General features: G+C 45.7%; 1 pseudogene; it reads left to right on the top strand.

The window, feature by feature from the left end:
• The first annotated feature begins 17,479 nt into the window (after window positions 1–17,479).
• LOC148501865 (5S ribosomal RNA) lies at window positions 17,480–17,597 on the top strand (annotated as a pseudogene).
• Window positions 17,598–24,598: the final 7,001 nt, after the last annotated feature.

Below are 24,598 nucleotides of genomic sequence, written 5' to 3'. Positions count from 1 at the left end.
CGACTCTGGTTACCCTTCACACTGCATCACGAGCAGGGTTGAACACGTTCAGTCCTTTTTGTGACCAGGGTTGAAATGCCGGGTCACTCCACCTGGCTTATTTCAATCTGGCCCTGTCACACTGCACAGTAACCTGGGTTGCTGCACCTTCACGTCCAATAATTTGGGTTATTGCTGCAAATGTAAAAGGTATTATCCATGAGTTCCTAGTGCCACTGTGCATGGGTAATTGTGTCAGGCCCTCTGTCTTGGCATATAACGCCTAATTTGTACGTTTCCCTTAAAATGTTAGAATTTTCACAATCTCATAGTTTAGAAGAAAAGTTTCATGGCAGCAATACAAAGTGAAAGGATTCTGTTATTACAGGGAAAATTAGTGTAAAATCCAGGAAAGTAGGAAACCACCACACAGTTGAAGTAAAAATAATGATCTTGTGTTAGTTTGTTCATGCATGTAAAACGGAAAACAAAAAAAAAACTGTACAGTAAAAAGGTTAATTTCCAAGGGTTTGGTATGACGTGTCTACATTCAGAAGGTTGAAAACTATTCTCCATGTTTTTTTTTTTTTTTTAACCTATTTTAGCCTAACTAACAATCAGCAGAAAACCATATGTCAACATTTTAATGTTGACATGTTAAATGATATACTCAACGTATTAACCTAAATGCATGTCGACCTATTGGATGATGACCAAGTGACTGTCGACATCCTGACTGATGACCTTAATGTCAACCGATTACCAATTTCTAAAAATAATTTCTCCCAATGTAAACCGTTATCCAGTTCTATGTACAGTATTTCTACACTTCTGCATTATAAAAACACGAGTTACTGTAATGAACATTTGTTAAACTAGTGTTCAGCACTGTAAAAGTACAAAGCACTGTATTTGGGTAAAGGTGGGAAATATCAGTGTGAGGGAAATAGGCCAGCTGAAATTCATCGGGATATCGGTTATGGTTTGGGTACGTGACGCCGATGGTCAAAATCTGTTCGCTAGCATCCCGACAGGGTTAGTATACTGACAGCTGTCGGTAAGTATCCTAATCCTCCTCTCCCACTCCCCCGCTGCAGCCTAACCCTCCCAGGATGCCAGCGTTGGAATTCTGACCGCCGGGATTCTGTGCGCCAGCATCCTATACCCAACCCCATTTTAATGTATGCGCCTCGATTATATAATGATGCGACTGCACAGGACAGTTAAAATGATTTAAATATATATTTATTTTAAGTGGGAGGTGGTTTGAAGATACTGTGGGGTTAGCAGTAGTTAATCTGGTGCCTATACTACACTATGTAGACAAAAGTGATTACACCCTCCCCCCTGCCTTTCAGCTGGTTTGGCATGTGTCCACTAGTTGTAATGCATGGTCACATTACCTCTGAGAAGTATAGAGATGTTCTCGATAACTCTGTGCTCCCTACATTGTGGCAGTTCTACAGAAACAACAAATGTTTTCATCAAGACGACAAAACCACCTGTCATGTTTACAGGGCGAGGCTGGACTGGTAACCCGGATGGACTGGCCAGCTCAGAGTCCAGATCTTAACCCCGTTGAGAACTGGGACGAATTGGAGTGATTGGTGCGTTCTAGGCCAACTCAACCCCCTTCAGTGTCACAGTTGGTCACTGTACTGTAGGCGGAATGGTAAAACATACCGCCCGCTGTTGTCCAGGAACTTGTGGACAGTTTGCCAAGAAGGGTGTCTGTAGGTCCACCACGTGCAGTGATTACTGCAAAGTACTGACGTCAATAAAATCTTGATATATTTGCTGTCAGTGTCCAATCACTTTTGTCTACGTATTGTACTTGCACAATGTATCGCAGGGGTTCTCATCGCCAGTCCTCAGGTAACACCAACAGGTCATGTTTTGTGGATGTCATTAATAAAATAATTTCAGGGAGATTGTGTAAGCAACACCTATGAGCGTGGCGGTAAAGTAGGCGTGTACTGCTACATCTGAGAGGCGTGTCATAAAATTAACTTATAGCCAAATATAAACGAGCCCCAAAGCAGTTAGTAAGATCTATTTGTTGATGAAAACGTTTTAGAAAATTAATGTAGCCATATGGATCATTGTGCCTTATAACCAATGCAGGGAAAAGATACAAATGATCCCAATTGAATGTACTGTAATATATAACAGCTTAATAATAGGGGTGAGGTAGAATCAGGGAGATTGTCAGACTCTTTGGGGAGTCAGGGAGATTGCTACTATTTCAGGGAGTCTCCCTGACAATGAGGGAGAGTTGGCAAGTATGCATTAATCATGGACAGGTGGGTTATTCTATTTTGACTGGTCAGTAATTATCCCACCTGCTTCCACATGCAGAAATCCTCAACACATGGCCTGCTGAAGATACGTGGGGGTTGAGAAGCACTAGACAGACTTTCTGCGTTGTTGTTTGGGTTCCGGTATTATTCAGGAGAACTGTTAGTCAGCTGTATCACCATAGTGCAAATATCAATGCTAGTAATGTGATATCCTTCCATATATGGGTAGAATATTGTTATGTTTGCCTAACCTGTCATGCTTATGTTCACAGTGACAAGCAACCTATTTGGAAAAGATCATATGATGTTATTGCAGCTAGCTTTTTGCATTATGCAACATTCTCCATTAGGATTTGAAATCACTATTTATTCTCTCAGAACGGATCCATATACCAACTGCAGAATATGAAGGCAGTTTTAGTGGTAACTATGGAGTATGTAGAATCAGGTATACTTCTGAAATCTGGTGCAAAAGCAAGATGCTATATTGTTTACAGCAACCAGTCAGATTTTGACGTTCTTCCTATGACGTTTAGAACATGAAAGCAAACCGCTGATTGACCTGTTATGGAAAAATTAGAGTTATGGTAGACTTACCTAGAGAACTCCTTTTCTTTGAGGTCCATAGGGTCCACATGGATACCATGGGGATATTATGGTTGGAGAGATCCAAACAGTTAAAGCTTCAGCTCCCAGGATGCCTCGGGTCCACCTCCATATATACCCCGCCTCTAGCCATAGGCCTTCAGTTTAGTTAACAAGCCTCAAGGCAGGAAAAGAAAGCGCAATCGTACACCAGAAACACTCCTACACAAAATGAGGGAATCTGTGACCGAAAGAAAAGATTACCCATGCAGCCAAGTGTGTCCGGGTGGGTGCCCTGTGGACCCTATGTTATCTAGGTAACTCTACCATAACTCTAAATTTCTTCAGGCTCCATAGGGATCCACAGGAATACCATGGGGATGTCCTAAAGCAGTTCCCCCTAGGGTGGGGGACGCCCCTGAGCAGAAAGGAGGAATCGCCGCCCAAAGGAAGCATTCTGAGAGGCAAAAGTATCAAAGGCATAGAACATAAGAAAAGCGTAGACAGACCACGTGGCTGCCTTGCACAATTGTTCAGCAGAGGCACCATGACTAAATGCCCACGATAGCCCTAGAGACCGTGTAGAATATGCTGTCACCGTGCTTGGGTCAGGGATCTGCCTGTGTGTACATCTGAGAGATAGTCATGCGTAGCCATCTCACCAGAGTCTGCTTATTAGCTGTCCATCCTTGTTTGTGAAAACCATATAATACAAAAAGAGCATCTGATTTTCTAACAGAGTTTGTACGCTCTACATAAATACGGAGAGCACAAACTACATCTAGGGAGGCTTCACCTACAGAGAGGTCTGGAGCCTGAAAAATTGGAACTACAATTTCTTTATTTACCTGAAAACGGGACACTACCTTATAAAGGTAATCCTCCCTTGTACGAAGAACAGCTTTATCCTGGTGAAAAAATAAAAAATGGGGAGCGACAAGAAAGCGCTGCCGAATCAGAGACTCCGAGCAGAAGAGATAGTGAGAAGAAAACATGTCTTCACTGTCAACCACTTAAAATCTACAGAGTCTAGAGGTTCAAATGGGGGAGCTTGTAGCCCCTTAAGAACCAAAGACAAATCCCACGGTCCTACCAGTGGAACAAAAGGAGGCTGAACTTGCAGAACTCCTTGGAAAAAAATTCTAAAATCTGGTAATGACGCAATCTTCCTCTGGAACCAGACTGACACTGCACACTCAAAGTGGCCAGGCGGAGACCACTGTCTAACCCCGCTTGAAAAAAAGCCAGAATCCTGGAAATCCTGAACATCTTATGATAATACTTCCTATGGGAACACCATTGATCAAAAGAATGCCAAACTCTGTAATAGATGCGGGCAGAGGCAGGCTTCCGTGCCCTAAGCATCATCTGAATAACAGAACTGGAAAAACATTTTGCTCTTAGGATGTCAAAGGCAGACTAGGTAAGTCCAGGTGCTGGCAGGGACCCTGCATTAGCAGATCTTGCCATAGAGGAAGAGGATACGGACAGATTTTGTATGTCGGTGAACCAATGACATCTGTGCCAAGCAGGAGCCACCCGTATTACTGTTATGCCTTCCTGCTTGAATTTCCTGAGAACTTTTGGGAGGAGAGAAATTGGCGGAAAGAGGTACGCCAGCATGCAGTCCCATCTTACTGCCAGTGCGTCCACGAAGGTTGCTGATGGGTCTCTGGACCTGGACCCGTACCTGGGGACCTTGTGGTTGTGACGTGATGCCATGAGATCTCTGGTAGACCCCATTTGTTTACCAGGAGCTGAAACACTCCTGGATGGAGAGACCACTCTCTGGCATGTATGTCCTGGCGACTTAGGAAGTCTGCTACCCATTTGAGTACTCCCGGCGAAGGAATATTGCAGAGATGGACGGAAGATGACGCTCTGCCCAAATCAGAACCTTTATCATTTCTTTCATGGCTGCGTAACTTCTTCCTGATGATTGAGGTAGGCCACTGTAGTCGCATTGTTGGACTGAATCTGGACCAGCCTGCCCTGGAGCAGGTACTGTGCCATAATAAGTGCCTTGTACACTGCTCGCAGTTCCAGAATGTTTATTGGCAGATGACTTTCCTGATTTGTCAATCTTCCCTGAAAGGTGTGATGACCTGTCACTGTCCCCCATCCACGAAGACTGGCATCTGTGGTGCGAAGCACCCAATTTGGAATCCAGAATGGGCGCCCTTTGTTCAGATGATCCTTTCTCAGCCACCACAGGAGAGAGTGACAAACCTGTGGAGTGAGAATGATCCTCTGATGCCTTATTAGATGATACTGTCCATTCCACTTGGAGCGAATCAACTTTTGCAGAGGCCTGGAATGGAACTGAGCATACCCCACCATGTCAAAGGTGTATACCATTGATCCCAGGACCTGCACTGCGAACAGAATTGATACCCTTCACTTGTGAAGCAGCTTGCGTATTCGCAATGATAGGGCCACAATCTTGTCCTCTGGCAAAAACACCGTTTGTGTCCGAGAATCCAGCAACGCTCCCAGACGTACCATCTGCTGTGTTGGGGAAAGTGATGATTTCTTCCAATTGATTATCCAGGTGTGCTTTGGTAGGCAGGGTATGGTCAGTTAAAGATGGCTTTGTAAAACAACCAGAGTCTGTGCCAATATCAGAAGGTCGTCCAGATATGGCAGAATTCTGACTTTTAGACGCCAGAGATAGGTCGTCATGACTGCCATTATTTTGGTAAATACCTGGGGAGCCGTAGATAGGGCAAAAGGGTAGAGCCTGAAATTGGTAATGTTGCTGAACGACAGCAAACTTTGGTGGGATGGTATAATAGGAACATGCAGATATGCATCCTGAATAGCCAGGGACACCATGTAATGTTTCCATACAAAACTTGGGTACATGGATAAACCTGTTGAGGGTTTTTAGATTTAGTATAGGGCGTTAGGCCCCATTCGGTTTCTGAACCAGAAAAAGATTGACACAGGAACCGGGAAAGGCTTCCTGAAAGGCTAAGGCCTTGACCGCATCTGATAGGATCTGTGCAAAAAAACTTCTGGGGAGGATACCTCTTGAAAGTTATGGCATACCTCTGAGAGACCACTTCTCGGACCCAGGCATCTGTTGTTGTTTGATGCCAATAATCCGCAAACTGAAGAAGTCTGCCTCCCACCCTGGGATCCCCCCGGAGGAGGCCCGCCCCATCAGGCCGAGAGTTTGTCGTCTAGTTTAGAAGTTGGACATCTTGCCGGGCCAGACCTCTTAGTTTGTCACCTTGTTGTCTTGCGAAAACTAGTCAGCCTAGAGGAATACTGGGCCTAATTCAGACCCGCTCGCGAGCGCTGAGTGCTCGAAAGCGGGTCAGTGTTGGGCCACTGCGCATGCGCACGACGGACCCGGCTCCGTTGTGCGCATGCGCGAGACCCGGATAGCGACGGGCAAGCCGTCGCTATGGGTCTCGCTACAAAGGGGGCGTGCTGTCGATTGTGAGTGACAGCACGCCCCCTTTGGTGGGCGTGCCGGGGGCGTGGCTGGCCAGACGGAAGCGTTCCCATGGAACGCCTACCGTCTGGGGCCAGCCCCACTGACATCACAAGTGATGTCAGTGGGAGTGCTTTCGGCTCTGATAGAGCCAAAAGCACTCCAGGGCTTGCGGCAGACGAGACCCTACCACAAGGGTCTCGTCGCAAGCCCGATGGTCGCGATGGTCTTTATCATCGCGACCATCTTTTTGGCCGCTCGCTATAACTGTGGGTGGTCACCGACAGCTATGCGAGCGGCCAGGAGGCCGCTCTAAAATCAGGAAGGATGGCCCTGATTCAGAGCGAGCGCTCTGTCGGAGCGTCCGGCTCTGAATCAGGGCCACTGTTCCTTTGCTCGTTCCTGAGGATAGAAGGACCGAAAAGAAACCTGCCTAGACTTTATAGTCGGTGTAGATGGCAGGCCTGCTGATTTTTAAGCTGCCAGAGGAGCTATTATTTTATCCAACTCTGCTCCAAAAAGTATCTTTCCATAGAAAGGTAAGACTTCCAGCGCCCTCTTTGATCCTGTATCAGCCTTCCAGGATCTTAACCAAAGGACCCTACATGACACTATTGAAGCTGTTGATGCCTTAGAAGCTAAAATTCCAGCATTTGCTGCAGCTCCTCCCAGATAGGAAGCCGCATCCCGTATGTGGGAGATATACATAATCTGTTCTCTGTAGCATCTGGTAGTGAGTCTTACTATGCCCCCATCCATTCTTCAACAGCTTTGGCTACCCAGGCTCTAACCATAGCTGGACGTGTAACAGCTCCAGATGAAGAAAATATTGCCTTAAGACATGCTTTAATTTTTCTATCTGTGGAACCCTTCAGAGAAGATGCTGACGGAAAAGGCAATGCAGCATTTCTGATTAAATGAGTTACATGAGCATCCACAGTAGGAGGTACCTCCCGCTTACTACATACAGAAGCTGAGAAAGGATACAACGATGTTATTCTTTTATTCACATAAAATCGTTTATCCAGGTTACCCCATGCCTCATCCATAAGGTCAGTGAGCTGTTCAGATGCAGCAAACTGTTTTGGCAACCTTCCGGTGGTGATTAAGCATTGGAGCCTTCTTACTATGAGCTGGTTCACCATCCTGAATATCTAGGACTGATTTAACCGCCCTCACCAAAGAAGGAACATCCACTGTGGATGGATGGTCCTCCTCCCCCTAGCTAGACCCTGGAGATGAACCCTGCGCATCATCTGATTACTCAATGATGCGTCTGAATCCAAATGTTGAGCAGACTGGTAAAAAGATAACTTCCACTTAGGTGCCTTAGTAACTACCGGTCTGCTTTCAACATTAGATGCCATACTCTGACTAGAATGGCCATAAACATTCTTCCAGGAAGGATGCATAGGAGGTGCAAACATAACATGCTGTGGACACCCCATCCAAGGAGGCATCGTGGGAGCAGCCATACGATCCAAAAACTGCCTCATTACCTGAGACAAAGAGGATACCCAAGATGGCTCTTGTCCAGAGACAAGTAAACTGGACTGGTGAGGTGGCTCTTTATGACAGACAACACACAAACCATCCTTAATATCCTGAGAGGATACATAAATCATACATGATTTACTTGAAACCAGCACAGGGGGCTCCCCTCCTGTTTACCTTTATCTTTTAACATGTTTAAAAAAAGGTAATAAAATGCAATGCTATGTGACAGCCTTCACAAAATCATAAATGAATGCAAAGTACTCAAAGAAAAACCTCCACCCCAAAAGGATGGAGAGAAAAAAATGGTGATAGTTATAATTGACAGACAGAAATAAAAGACAGTGTCAACAGCAGCTAGCAAACAATCACATATGTAATATAATTACAATGGACTCTAAATCAACTAGACAAACACCAGGAGTGGTAGGATATAAAGCCCTATGTACCTATGGCTAGGTGCGGGGTATATATGGAGGAGGACCCAAGGCATCCTGGGAGCTGAAGCTTTAACTGTATGTAGTGGCGTAAGTTCATCCCAGACGCCTGGAGGCAAGTTGTACTTTGGTGCCCCCGACCCCTTCACAGCCGCTGACACTGTAATGTAGCAATTTGCATGCAGACAGGCTATAGATAGATGAAGGCAGCAGCTGATGGTCTGACATGGAGCTCTACACTAGTGTATGGTGGCTTCTCAGGTGCCGGGAAGGGGTGCCATGTATTGGGCAGCCATAACGGTACACTCCGGGTACATAGTTACAGCCCTAAATGGGGTGAATATGTTGTGGACAATGGAGGAGGAGCACTTTCACAACTGGAGCCCGGCGGCAGGCGCCTCCATTGTCTCCCATAGTTCTGCCCCTGACTGTTTGGTGCCTGGATCTCTCCAACCATAATATCCCATGGTATCCCTGTGGATCCCTATGGACCCTGAAGAAGAAATACTCATCTTCCTTTCTACTTTATACGAGTTTTCAGTAATAAGCCCCATTATGTTCATACATTATGGTGTCTATGTACCAATAGTTGCGGAACTGCTGTGATTATTAAGTATCCGTATCGCAGGAGATAGTCTCATTTTTAATTAAAACATCCCCGCTACGTGCAAAGTGGAACTCGCAGGGAAAACGGTTGCAGTAACCGATGTCCCTGCAAGCTATGGGCCTGATTCAGAGCCGCTCGTAAGCTGCCGCTCGTTCGCTCTGAGCGATGTTCGCACAACTGCGCATGCGTATGGGTCGTAATGCGCATGCGCAAAACTCATTGCGATCGGAAATCATGCGCTCGCAAAACAGCGAGGGGCTGCTAATTTGAGTGACAGAATGTACCGTTTGTGGGTGGTAACAGAACAGGGGAAGGTGCTTGAAAACGGAGTGGAGATCCGAACGCAGGCGTGCCTAATGGTCAAAAGGGTGTTTAATGGGAGTGCATAATTAGTAAAGGAGCGTCATCGACCACGTCACTTGGTTGTCTTTTAGCCTGAACTGCTCGCAGTGATAGCGGTCAGAAAAACCTACCACAAGCACTGCGAGCAGTTCATACGCCTTTCGATGTACCCGATTAATCACATAAATACCGGAGATGACGTGTGATGTGAACGGCAAAGGGGCGTTTTTACAAAATAGCGAGCGTATTTTTCGCTCGCTCGCTCAGACATAGAGGCGTCAATAAACCGCAAAGAGCGAGCGCTCAATTTAAATAGCCGGCCCCTTTTTTGGAACGACCGTCCGCAAATAGCATCAGGCCCAATATCCCTGGGAAAATTGTAGAAGTCTTTCACGTTTGTGAAACTCCTCCTGTGGAAGCTGACATTGCTTATGCGGACAGTGTCAGCTTCCAGGCCAGAGGCTCAGATAGAGGGAGAGATATCAAAAGATCTCTCTCCTGCTCCTGGAGTCTCCATTGGCTAAAAGCCATTTGAAAATGGTATAAACTACAGGGGCCAAACGCTAAAAATTCACCTTCCTGAGTTCCCTGTACCCATTGAGGCTTAACCTAGAGCCTTATGGATGGAGATAAAGTGAATGGAGATAAAGGGGTCTATTTACTAAGCAGTGTTAGGAGACAGAGTGAAAAGTGATAAGAAAGTGATAAGGTGCCAGCCAATCAGCTCCCAACTGTCATGTCACAGGCTGTGTTTGAAAAATGACAGTTGGGAGCTGATTGGCTGGCACCTTATCACTTTTCACTCTGTCTTCTAACACTGCTTAGTAAATAGACCCCAAAGTCTCAACCAATCAGCTCCTAACTGTCACTTTTCAAACAGCCTGTGACATGGCAGTTAGGAGCTGATTGGTTGGGACTTTATCTCCGTTCACTTTATCTCCATTCAAGGCTTATTGTGTTACGCTAAAGACCCCCTGCTACACATTAATGCAAACATAAATAATGGAGTCCAACATCATTATCAAGTTCCATATATCTAAATCTAAAGGGTCACAGAGGTAATATTCTCTGATCAGGGCGCATACATCTGATACTGATATAGATTTATGGTTCTCATCTTCTGTGAGGGAAGAAGACATTAAGAAGGGAGACTATTATTTTGTACGCAGCCTTTGATTAAAGGTGGTGGGCTCCTGCCCTCTTACCTGAGGGGGGCTGCTGTAGGGATGGCCATCATCCATCATTGATACTTAATCCTCGATGGCTTATGGTCGATGTCGAATGCTTTTGCCCTCGATGGGGAAGAACCAGATGTTTCCCTCCATCGATGTCTAAGCATAACTGAATGTTTGTTTTTTCAACAAGGTGTCGGGACTCAGAGCATAGCTCCGCCCCCGGCACCCGCAAAGTCCCGTCCCCAGTCAGTCACAAAACGGATGACCAGTGGTGAAACCATTGATGGTTATCCATTGAATAGTTTGTAGCCATCGATGGCTACTTTCTATTTTGCCATCGATGGTAACACCACCGATGGCCATCCCTAGGCTGCCGCTGCTGCTGGTCTGGCCGTCCAGGACCCAGTGCCTACGCAATAGATATGGCAGGTGCAAGGACCGGCGCATGCACATGTCACCGCCTTCAGCAGGGCTGCATTCACTGTAGCCCTGAGATATCGTGTAGGGCTGCCCGAAAGGCAGAGCAGCGGCTTCCACTGAAAACGGCTCTCTGCAAATTGCAGCCCGGACTGACAGTCCCAGGGGGAGGAGACACTTTCCTCTTGGGCTGCCTGTCCTGTGTGTGACTGGCAGGTGGCGCTTCCAATGGGAAGCCAACTCCAGCCACCGTGTAGCACTAAAGTGAAGGATTTTACTAGAGGGGCTGCAGCCCCTAGGTAAAATCTGTCATAGATGTTTATTAGAAATGGTGACCCTCTTGGATTCATTACCATCTGCTCAGCTATTATGAAGGTTTTTGAATCTGCTAAATGGTTCTTATTAAGACAGTTGTGACTTTGGGCTCTGCCCTGTTTTTTCCCCATCTTGTGTGAGTGGTCTCCCTCTATTCTCTTAAGGTTATATGTAAAAAAAGAGATATACAAGATTGCTATAGAGTGGAGAGGTTTCCCATAGCAACCAATCAGCTTTGATGTAGCATTTATCAAGTACATTCTATGAAATGATAGGTAGAAGCTGATTGGTTTCTATGGTAAAGTTCTCCACTCTTTAAGAGCCATGATATAATCTTCCCCCCCTATTCTTCCCGACCAGCCCCATTCTTATCCCATTCATGGCCTCCTCTGCTCCATATGTGTTCATTTAGTGCACGTGTAGTTGAGCATACCCATTCCGGAATCGGTATGGGATGCCAGCAGTCGGGATCCCGGCTGTCAGAATCCCGACACCAGTATACCAACAGAGCTAGCATACCGACACTTGTGTTTCGGTAGTCTAACCCTCTCCATACCCTAACCCTCCTTCTTTGGTGCCTAACCCTAACCTCCCCCTCTACTGCCTGAAGCTAACCTCCCTCTCCCTGCACCCTAGCCCTCCCCCCTTAGTGCCTAACCCTAAGCCTCCTCCTAGTGCCTAACCCCACACCCTAACCCTCTCCCCCACCCCACTACTTACCTTCGGTATCCCAGCGGTTGGGATGTTGGCGCAGGGATTGTGACAGGGGTCGGAATTTTGGCACCGGTAATATCAGCGCCGGCATCGTGGCCGCCGGAATACTGACTGTATCCCCCCATTCCACCCCTCTTATTTCCCGTTTCTTCCTTATCTTCTTTTGTCTTGTTCTTTCTTGTGTGGCTTTGCAGATGCTCTTGGTGTCTCTGAGTTGGTGCCTGCATTTGGGGCTTCTCGCTCTGACTTTCTTTGTTACAGGCTGTTTCTCTTTGTATCAGTCAATCTACAAAACATTGCACATTCAATCAAAACTGTATTTTCTGCATTTTTCTCTGTTGCTTCTTATGCCTGTATTTTATTATGATTTCAGATGTTTCTAATATTCAAGCAAAACACTAGAACATGTTTATAATGCTCCACAGCAGGAATTGTTTTTTAGTTTTCAATAAAAATAAAAAACAACACAAAAATTGAGTGGACTGGAAACCACTAGATATAGGCCCTACATTCCAACATTAAGGGGTTGACATATCAAGCCGTGAAAAGGGGACCAGTGGAGAAGTTGTCATTAGCTACCAATCAGCTTTGAGGTAGCGTTTATCAGGTTCATTCTATTAAATAATAGGTACAAGCTGATTGGGTGCTATGGGCAACTTCTGCACTCTGGGCCTAATTCAGACCCGCTTGCGAGCGCTAAGCGCTCGCAAGCGGGTCGATGTTGGCCCAGTGCGCATGCGCAAGACGGAGGCGGCTCTGTCGTGCGCATGCGCGAGACCCAGATAGCGACGGGCAAGCCATCGCTCCGGGTCTCGCTGCAAAGGGGGCGTGCTGTCGATGGTGAGTGACAGCACGCCCCCTTTGGTGGGCATGCCGGGGGAGTGGCTGCCCAGACGGAGGCGTTCCCATGGGAATGCCTACCGTCTGGGGACAAGTGATGTCAGTGGGAGTGCTCTCGGCTCTGATAGAGCCAAAAGCACTCCAGGGCTTGCGGCAACGAGACCCTACCAAGGGTCTTGTCGCAAGCCCGATGGTCGCGATGGTCTTAACCATCGCGACCATCTTCCCGGCTGCTCGCTATAGCTGTGGGTGGTCACTAACAGCTATACGAGCGGCCAGGAGGCCGCTCTAAAAATGAAGAAGGACGGACGCTCTGACAGAGAGCTCACTCTGAATCAGGGCCGTCCTTCTTTCATTTTTGTATGCTCTATATTGTGTGACCTCCTCTATTATAGATATATATTTTTTATGTACAATTACTATCCTATTTGATCTGTTCTGTTTGAATGCTAATACAAATAAAAAGGTGCCAAATGGCTGATTTTTTGCATTTTTAAATAACAGTGATATAATAATAGAAATTAAGTGTTTTTCTGAAAATTAATGTTCTAGATAAGTTTGGGGTTTATAAAAATGCGCAGCTAATTGAAAAGCAAACAATTTGAGCCCGTTAAGTTGCATTTAGCTTTATTATCCCCTGTAAACGGGTTATCAGAGATAATTAAATTCGCCCCAAAGTATCTCCCTGGTGTATTAGAGGGTAACGCAGCAGATGTCTCCAGTATCTGCTGTGGTAGTAGCAGGGACGGACTGGGGCTGTATATCAGCCCTGGCAGTCCGCCCTACACTCGCTTGTGAAGGGGGGCGTGGTTAATTCAAGGGGGCGTGCAGCGAGTCACGGGGGCTGGCCTCGCAGCATGCCCCCGTCTCTTCCCGGCCCAGCACAGCCGCCACCGGTCCATACACGCCTCCACCCCTTCTGTCTCCGTGAGATCATATTGATTCCGGAGCCGTGGGGTGGAGGACGGGGGACTCTTCCTTTCCACCCTCCTCGAGCCGGTCCTAAGGTCATCGGCCCTTCTGGAATATGCCGAAAGTGCCCGATGGCCAGTCAGGCCCTGGGTAGTAGCGGTAGTGCCAAATCAGGCTCCAAAATGTTAAAGCTTTTCAGAGGCTGGCTCCTGATAATTAACGCCATCTCTGGTAACGATCGATTGAACTTGCACGGCCCATTGATATAAGGGATCACTTTTACATTTCCCTTCAAGGAAATATTGATAAATAGCCTTTATAAATAATGTATTTTGCTGCCATATGTGATGATAACAAATTATATTCGTTTAGGGTCGGGCGTCTTCCAACGCAGATTCACTGGCCTCAGCAGCTTACTTGCAGTGGACATTCTGAGCGGGATGTAGTTATGGCCGCCGGACTCAATCTCGACAGAGGAATCCCAGCCAGTGATTTAACATAGGCATCGAAATACCGACGCCTGTGCTAATCCCGACACCGGAAAGGTGATGATGCCAGCCCGAACAAAGGTAAGTCCGGGGCGCCTTTAGCATTAGCCGCAGGGGGGAGGGTTAGGATTAGGAAGACTAGTGGGGTTAGGGTTCGGTTTTGGGGGGGGAGATTAGGGTTAGGCACCCTCCCCCCCGAGAGGGTTAGGTTTAGGGAGCTGTAAGAGGGGATTAGGGTTAGGCACTAGGGGGGGAGGTTAGGGCTAGGCACCACTAAGGTAGGGTTAGGGGGGGGAACAGGGGAGGGTTAGGGTACTTACCTGCCCCAGTCGGGATCTTCATCCTGTTGGGCATCCGCTGTCGGGATTTGACCCGGCAGCTAAATCGCCAGTATTTCAATCCCATTCCTTCTGAGCAACCTATAGGGAGACGTAAGAAGAAGTGGTAAGTGGCGAATGCGCTATAATCAGCAGCAGATGTCTCCATTATCTGCTGCTGTTGCACATTTGACTATTACAACAAACAGCGGTATGTATGAAAACAAATAACAGAGGAAATCACTTATCTCTTTGTTTTCTGCAAACATCTGTCGATGGTGATGTTATTAAATGTTAAGCGCACTTTTGTGGCTTATAGTTTATTCACATATCGGCAGGATTACCTGCAGGTATATGTACTAACCTGCGTCGGCTTCTGTGGGGTTCCAACTGCGCACAAAGTCTCACAATGTTTGAGAGATTTTGCAGATGCGCAGTGGGGCTGGTCAGGAGGTAAGAGAGCACATCAGCACTAGGCTGAGGGTCTTGCACAGATCGCTGGAAGGTACGTGTTCTCTACCCATCTCCAGCGGCCGAGATGTGAGATGTTAATACATCTCAGCGTTATTGGTTCCTGCTTTGCCTGGATAAAAGGCTAAACGGGAAGAGCTATAGCGGGCATGGCTTTAGTACATCTCCTATGCTCCACTGTGGCATGGAGTTATACCAATGACAAATGTTCTCTGTTAATTGTTGAAGCTATATCAAAAACGATAATAATAATAATAATAATAATAATAATAATAATAATAATAATAATAATAATAATAATATGAGCGTATGCAGATTGTCTTACACTGACATTCGCACCTGCTTGAGACTGGAGTGAGATAGCGGGTGATCTAATGTATGCTGGGCACAGTAAGTAAAACATACAGGTATGCCCGAGGGCTGGGTGCAAATACACGCTGCGCATAATGACGATCACTTGCAAACCACTTCTGATTGGCTGATTGTAAATCCACTTCTGAGTCTGACAGGTAATTTCTCCATTGCTTTAGAGTATGTTTAACAAATGTTCGAAAAATTGTAAGCTGTCTGATGTATTCTCTGCGCTAAGCTGGCATATTCTATCAGTGCAGGCCCGCACCGATCTTGTCATTCTCACATATGCGCGCAATTTTATTTTATTGTTTTTCAACACATTTTACTCATGTGCGCTTCCGCCCCTATGTGTGCAGCAAGGGCAAAACGCTTTCAGATATTGACGTATCTTTTAGTAGTTAATTAAAAGGAAAAAAAAATAAAATTTAAAATCTCTTACATCCTTTTAAGCTGTTCATTTTCCTTGGTTTGGGTGCATGACAACACAGGCATTTTTATCAGCTATGCCTCAGGAAGACGGGAGATGTGTGTAATCTATTTATTTAAGTAGCGGCTGTGTGTGACGTAACACACACGAGGTGAACAAGCCCTCAGTCGGGCGAAACGTGCGTCCTCTAACCACCTACTACAGCGGGAAAATCAGTCAGTTAGTGCACGGACTGGACCTTGAGCTCCCAATACAATGGGAATGGTATCGTATTTACAATGATAGCATATGTAACTGGTAAATTGGTATCAGTCTAGGATCGTTGTGTCCAATTTCAGTTATACATGAGTTCATACACGGAGCAGGTTATATATCCCCTGATGCAGAGACCTCTGGGCCAAGACTAATATAGTTTGTGCCCATCAGGTATCACTTTACTGTTCTATTCTTTGTCTTGTTACACTGGTTTGCAAGTGAACAACTTAAAGTGACACAATGTGAATCATACACAGAGTATAGGTTGAGTCTCCGATATCCAAAATGCTTGGGACCAGGGGTATTTTGGATAACGGAATATTCCGTATTTTGGAATATTTGCATACCATAATGAAATTTCTTGGGAATAGGACCCAAATATACACACAGCATGAATTTATGTCTTATATACACCTTATACACACAGCCTGCAGGTAATTTTATACAAGATTTTCAATAATTTTGTGGCTCAAAGTTTGTGTACATACGTGAAATTCATTTATGTTTCATATACACCTTATACACACAGCCTGAAGATAATTTTATACAATATTTTTAATAATTTGTGCCTTAGACAAAGTTTGTGTACATTGAACCATCAAATATCAAAGGTTTCATTATCTGAGTCATGCCAAAAAAATTCCGTATTTTGGAATATTCCGTATTTCGGAATATTTGGATATGGGAAACTCAACCTGTATATATATGAAGGTAATTATCTTATGTTACCAAACTATTGTGTTATGCACCTGCTTCAGGATCAGTGTGTCCTGCAATCAGTCTTGATGTGGTACATATATTGAGCAACTTAAAGGGATACACTGTAAATAACACATGGAGTGTATATATGGAGGTAATTATCTTATGTTACCCCATTATTGTGCTATGCACCTGCCTTAGGATCAGTGTGTCCTGCAATTAGCTTCATGCGTGTGTTGCAGGTATATTTAGCAACTTAAAGGGATACATGGTGAATAACACACAGAGTACTTATATGGATGTAGTGATTTCATGTTACCATACTATTGTGACATGCACTTATTTTAGGGTCAGTGTGTCCTGCAACCAGAATGTGTTAAGAAATTTAACTATCTAAATAGAATTCCTAGGAAATTGTGGTCTCTATTACCAGTTGAAATTGGCTGCTTTTTGACATCTCTGATTAAGGGTGAGTCATACAATGTATTTTGTGATATTTGCCAATATATACACATCTCGATCTAACCTCTATTTGAAGAGGATTTGTTAGATTTAAAAACTTATTGTGTTATGAGTGCACCATATCGTAATTCTTGATGAGGATCTATTAAGCAGGAGTATCCACTGTGATTATCCCATCCGGATCAGAGTGTGATTTACCACACCCCTTTGAAAATTGTTACACAAATTAAGACTGCAATATATGTATTTGTTTACATTACTCATTTGACACCATCAACCAACAACCTGTGTGTAACAGTCAAAGTATGCTCATGTGTCAACTTTCTTGGAACACAATATTTTAATAATAAAATGGACTTTTCATCGTGACAGCTCTACATTTATGTTTTTGGTTGTCTTCTTGCTCTGACCTATGCGGGGGTAATCTACCTCTCCTCATTTTACTATCACTACAGCCATACATCACTAGATTGCCCAATCCCGTCTGATCTTGGAAGCTAAATGGTGATAGGCCTGGTCAGTACTTGGATGGGAGACCCCCAGGGAATACCAGGTGCCGTAGGCTAAAGAGGAATATACGGGACCCTAACGACGATTGGCAGAGCACCACAACCATACTCCTACTTGTTATACCTAGTTATGGTGAAATATTTCAATTCTTGCTAACCAATATCATTGTATACCCATTGGAATGGTAATAATTTTTTGAATATTTCGCCAGAGGATTACCTCAGGATCTTGTGTTTAAATCAGGTCAATGTGTACTTGAATGATCTTGTGGGGATACATGGTACCATATATTTTATTTATACATGATAAAAGTTACCTTTTAATTGTATTTAACTAAGAGTGCCCCAGCAACTAGCTCTACTTTTCTTCTTTTGTGTATATATTGTCTTCTTGGGCTATGGGAGCACCACCGACAAGTATTGAATGATACTATTTGAGTAATGATTGTTTATGGTTGGTTTATATTGATACCTGTATCATCAAACTTGAAGCTCTGTGCAGAATCTTTTCCTTTCTCCTGTGCATGCCTCAGGATGTACAGGAATCATGTGGAACAAGCTGTAATTAAAAAGAGGATGTGTTTTAAAAAGACATAATGGGATTTAAAGTTTGTGTAAAACAGATGCCTTGTAAAAGCCAAACTGCATTTATAATATTAAATATTTATAATGTAAATTTATCTAAAATATTGTCTTGAATATTTATTTTTTGCAAGGTCTGTTTTTCACATTTTTGTACATAATGTACATACAGATAAAACTGTTCAATAAACATAGTTTTTAAGACTATTTAATACCACTTTATTTCCTGGTTCATGGACTATACTGCACCTCAGGGAGTGATACAGCAGCATGTGCTGGGCTGGTGTGAGATAAGAGGGAGGGGGGGAGGGGAGGGGAGGGTCGGCGCCGGGTCCCTCTAGCAAGCCCTGGTCCGGGTAATTAGTATCCACTCCCCCCCTCTCGGCGCTAATGCAGCGGACTGAGGGGCTGATTCAGAGCGCTCGCTAAGCTGTGGGTGACCACCCACAGCTTTTGCGAGCGGCCAGGTGATGGTCGCGGCCATCGAGGCTTGGTAGGCTGGTAGGGTCTCGGCCATCGCAAGCCCCAGAGAGCTTCCTGCTCTAACAGAGCAGGAAGCTCTCCACTGACATCACCGGTGATGTCAGTGGTGCCTCCCACAAACGGCAGGCGTACCTTCAGGAACGCCTCCATTTGTGTAGCCAGCCCCCATCCCCGCCTACAAAACGGGGCGAGCTGTCGATCAACATCGACAGCCGCCCCGTTTATAGTGAGCCCCGGAGCGAGAGAATTTCTTGCGCAGTACCCCACCATCAAGCCGCTTGCGAGCGCTATGCATTCGTGAGCGGGTCTGAATCAGGCCCTGAGTCTTTATGCTTATGCCGCAGCCGATATTTCCCACCATCGAAAATTAGAGCAGCCCTATGATTGCTTAGAATGTCCATCTGAACATGTGCACCAGATCCAGTGCAACAGCAAAATAATAAGATACAGGGCCTGATTCATTACGGATCGCAACTGTGATTTCAATAGCGATTACGCACGCAGTCTCGTATGCTAATCCATTGCGAACGCTATGCCGTTGCATCACAACATAAGGACGCCCACTTTATCTTACACACATCTGTAATCCTTAGCAAGACTGCGAAACCATCGGTAACATCGAGTAACATCTCAGCCTCACGCACACTTGCACAAGCTCTGACCTTACTCAGGAATTACTAACCTCATTGCACGTTGGGATGCAATCTAAATTGTGTGCATTCCGTATGTAATAAAAAATAATCAAGACACGCATAAATTCAGCCTTGTTCCTTCGGGTATATCCACTAAAGGTCTATTTTAATCGATTTTGATCTATTTAAAATCTATTCAAATCAATCAACATCAATGTTGTGTTTCTGGGGCTCAATCACACATTTAATAACACTTAAAAAAACAAATAAAAAAATCGTCTGTTAGTAAATGTGTGATTTAGCTCCAAAAACAGAACATCGACGTTGATCGATTTTCATCAATTTTAAATTGATCAAAATTGATTAAAATTGACCGTTAATAAATATAAATCATAACAGATCCACAATGGTGTTGATTTGACATAGACATAATAAATGGGCTCAAGTGAGACCACTCCTACAGTGCAAGTTCTGGTACAATGTTGTGCGATACCTATCCCAATACATACCAGTGGTATTTAATAAAGGAAGTGACATGTCAGTGAGCACTAATATGCAGAACAGACTTGCCGACTTCTGACACTTCCTCCCTGGGAGAAAGCCGGGGAGGAGAAGCAGGTGGGCTGTTTTGGGGGAGGGACAGACGATCTGCATCATTAAGCCCCGCCCACCCACTTTAAAATACTGATATTCAGGCATATTTGAAGAGGGGGCGGGGCTAAATTACACAATTATCAAATAATCACATAATTAGGCTCCACACCCTACCCGCGGACCCGCCGATCCGCGAGAAAATGTTCCACACTCTTCACTAGGAAGTGGATAGAATGGGGGAGAAGTGTCTATTTTTCTGGGGGGTGCGACGGGTTACCCGAAAAATCAGAGTGTAAGCATGTATGACGCAGAAGCTTTCATTTTTTTATTGCATCTATGCATATAATGGAGTTACTAATTATATGGATTTGTAAAAGATAATAGAAAGAACTTTAAAATAGAAGAGAACTGCTTGTTCTGGTCATACAGGTTTTTGTGGCTAAGCAAAACACGAAAACAAACTGTAGGACACAAGATAGAGGTTATGTCTAGTCTGAGAACTAAAACAGCTATGCAACCAATAATTATATTAACATATATTAACATAATTATATTCACGCTCCAAACAGCTATTTGGGGAACTTTGAGGACAGATGTATTTGGACCCATCTGAATAACCATCTGTGCACATTCCTGGGTCCCACTCACTCTGGTAACTAGTATACAACACAAAGCACATTCTGTCATACTGTAGAAGCCACACCAAGCTCCTGCTGAGAGATGGAGATGTCATCAGATGGCCATTGCTTGGCAGATTATGATTTATTAAAGACCCCCCTCCCCCCAGTAGTACCCCCTTTGCCCCAGTAGTGCACCCTTATACAGTGGCCCCAGTAGTGCCTCTTATACAGTGCCCCCCTATGCAGTGTCCCTTATACAGGTCCCCCAGTAGTGGTCCCCCCTTTGCAGTGCCTCCAGTAGTGGTTCCACAATTCAATGCCCCTTATGCAGTGCCCCCAGTAGTGGTCCCCCCTATGCAGTGCTACATATAGTGCCCCCAGTAGTAGTCCCCCCATGTAGTGCTCCCCCTATGCAGTACCCCCACTAGTGCCTCCCTATGCAGTACTCCCAGTAGTGCCTCTTATATAGTTCCCCCAGTAGTAGTTCCCCCTATGCAGTGCCCCCAGTAGTAGTCCCCCCTATGCAGTGCCCCCAGTAGTGGTTCCACAATTCAATGCACCTTATACAGTGCCCCCAGTAGTGGTCCCCCCTATGCAGTGCTACATATACAGTGCCCCCAGTAGTAGTCCCCCCATGCAGTGCCCCCAGTAGTGCTCCCCCTATGCAGTACCCCCAGTAGTGCCCCCCTATGCAGTACTCCCAGTAGTGCCTCTTATATAGTTCCCCCAGTAGTAGTCCCCCCTATGTAGTGCCTCTAGTAGTCCGCCCTATGCAGTGCCCCCACCCCTATGCAGTGCCCCCACCCCTATGCAGTGCCCCTTACATATATAGGACAAAGACAAAAAAAAAAAACCACTTACCTGAATCCCCGTGCATGCCGCTATCCAGTCCTCCGTCCTCCCGGCCCACTCTGCACTATAGGAGAGACGTCTCTTCCATCACTCACTGCGGGAGCCGGGAGATGGAGCTCATGAGCTCCAGGCCGGCTCCGGCAGTGGGCGTAGCAGCCAATGAGAGTCTGTGGCTGCTAAAACAAACACTCTGCCGCCGGGTAGTACGTGTGTACTACCCGGCACGTACTACACTTACTGATCGGCGGGCAGGGGAGGTTTCTGGGTACTCCCGACCACTGGCTTGCCGACTGTCTAATCCCGGCAAGGTACAAATGATAGGCGTCGAAATCCCGACGCCTGTCATTTTACATACGCCGGGAGCCCGACACTCGGCTTACCGATCGAAGGGGTAGATGGTTAGGTTTAGGGTCCCGGGGGGATTTAGGGTTAGGCACAACCCTGGGAGGGTTAGGTTTAGGCTAGGGGAAGGGGGGGTTAGGGTTAGGCACCCTCGGGGGGAGGACAAGGTTAGGCACCCCCCCGGGAGACTTAGGTTTAGGCAGCGGGGAAGGGGGGGTTAGGTTTAGGCCCTTAGAGGGGGGATTAGGATTAGGCACTGGGGGGCGAGGTTAGGGTTAGGCACCCCTAAAGGAGGGTTAGGATTAGGGGGGGAAAGATTAACAACACTTACCCTTAGCCTCAGTCGGGATCTTCACCCCTGCCGCCCATGCGCTGTCAGGATTTGAACATACATACCGATCCCCCTGCATGCACGTATGCTTGTATTATTATTTTCCTTTAATTAGAAAAGCACCAAATTACAGCACTGTACAGTGAGAGGATCATGAAAGAATCACATTACATGTGACTTAAAATAATGGGTAAAGAAGGCCCTGAGCAAGTGATCTTACAATCTAAAGGTGCCCATCATCTTGCCGATAATACTGAGCGATTGCACGATTACGACATCGTAATCGTGCAATCGCTCAGTTATCGGCTGCAAATCGGGCATTTAAATGTCTAAAACGACCTGCGAGGCGTGCGCCCGCTGGTCGTTTCCGACATTTATCATCCCTCGGACATGACGGTCAACCTGACTCCGCCAGCATCCTGACCGCATCTCCAGGAAATGCTCAGGCGTTCAAGTTTTAATCTAAGGTTCATAGGTAATGGAAATGAACAATGAGGACATGTAGACTAGTCTTGTCCTTGTAAAGCAGATAGGAAGTAAATTATTACTTCCTATCTGCTTTACAAGGTGGGAAATTACAAGGGTGTGGAACATTAACTTGGAGTCATTTTGTGTAAGGAAAGAACCTAGGGCCTGATTCAGAGCCGCTCGTAAGCGGCCGCTCGTTCGCTCTGAGCGATGTTTGACCAACTGCGCATGCATACGGATCATTATACGCATGCGCAAACCAGTCAGTGCGGTCGAAATTCATGTGCTCGCAAAATAGCGAATGCCTGATAATTTGAGTGACAGAAAGAGGCGTATCTGGGTGGTAACAGGGGAAGGTGCTTGAAAACGGGGAGTGGAGATCCGATCGCAGGCGTGCTTAAAGGTCAAAACGGGCGTTTTATGGGTGTGCATAATTAAAACAGCAGCGTCATTGACCACGTCACTGGGTTATTTTATAGTCAGAACTGCTCGCAAAATTGTGGTAGCAAAAACCAACCACAAGAATAGCGAGCAGCTCATACCCTGGTCGATGTACTCGATTAATCTAATAAATAGCGGACATGACGTAGGATGCGAGCGGCCAGGGGGCATAGTTTTCCAAAAAACGACCGCAAGTTTTGTTCGCTCGTTCAGACCTAGAGGCGTGAACAGACTGCAAAGAGCGAACGGTTCATTTGAATAGCCACCCCTATTTTCTGGACGAGCGAGCGCTAATTGCGTCCGGCTCTGAATCAGGCCCCTAATTCAGACTCGCTCCCAGCGTATGAAATTTGTCAAAGTGACGGCATGGGAAGCGATTGCTCGCCAAGGCATAAGCACACCCACTTTGGCTGTGCGAGCGAGACACCCATTAGCCTATGTAGGGACGCCCACTAGCGCACGTCATCTCCAGGAAGTGTTTTAAGACATTGGTACATCGAGGACCATCGGTAGCGATCGCAGCGCTTGTGGTTGCCTTACCCTTCCGCAAGCACTGCGAGGACTTCAGTGTAAAATACAGGCATGTGACGTGTACTATGACGCTGCCTGTTAATTATGCACGCCTTAAAAATGGCATTTAAACACACAGGCACGCCTGCGTTCACACCCCCACTCCCCCGTTATTAGTGTCCTGCCCGTTACCACCCACAAAGGGCCTCTCCTGTCACTCATTTCACTGGGCTGTCTTTGCTGGGCGAGCGAGCGGGTTGCGATCGCACAGAGTCGTTCACGCATGCGCAGAACGAAGTGTGCGCATGCACATTTGCAAACCATCGGGCCGCTTGCGAGCGGCTCTGAATGAGGTCCCTAGTGTGGAGATTTTGGGCAGGTGGAAGAGGCATTATGCCACTTCATGGCACCACTGAGCTACAAATATATCAGATGCAATAGCTGAAGGATATCTGTAATAGGTACAGTATCTATCCGTTATAAAGCATTTGTGAAGGTGTTCTTCTCTTTCACCATTCAGGATTTAGATAGAAAGATATTAAGTAGCACACAATAACTTGTAGCCTCCTACAAGAAAAGCTCTACGCAGATCAGTGAATTTATACCGCTCTGGCCGATGAGATGTTAATACATCTCATTGTTAGTGCTTCCTGCTTCGCCTCGGTAAAGAGGTGAAGCAGGAAGCGTTATAGCGGCAAGTGCCGCTATAATACATCCTCCCCCATTGTGTGTTAAGGGATCCTTCCATACCAATTATTCCACCTTGTTGTTAGACATTTACAATTTTGGAAGCAGATTCCCACTCACAACATCTCCTATTTGTTATACTGGATCACCAATTCCCAGTGTGTCAGGACACAATTGTGGCACAAGAATTTAATAATGACAACTGATGAGAGAGACATGGAACCTGATATCTATACACAGCTGGTAACTAAAAAAGATTACGCTCCTGTGATTTTTAGTAACTTTCCAAGTCTATATCAACTGTAATTTATCACAATATTTTAACACAGGTGTGCAACCATAAATTGAGTCAACAGGCAGAACTGCTGGCAAGTATAATCGCAAGGAGAAAGAGTTTGGGAAACACCATGCTAGATAGTGGAAGCGGGGAAAGCAATTAAATAGTAATAGATTAAATAGTGATACATTAATTTCATATCTGCAAAAAAAAGTATATATAATTAATTGGTCTCTTG

Source organism: Taudactylus pleione, unplaced genomic scaffold (assembly GCF_031769625.1).
Source record: "Taudactylus pleione unplaced genomic scaffold, aTauple2 ptg000497l, whole genome shotgun sequence".
Taxonomy (NCBI): domain Eukaryota; kingdom Metazoa; phylum Chordata; class Amphibia; order Anura; family Myobatrachidae; genus Taudactylus; species Taudactylus pleione.
Note: the sequence above shows the minus strand (reverse complement) of the source record. Positions and strands in the feature narration are given on the sequence as shown.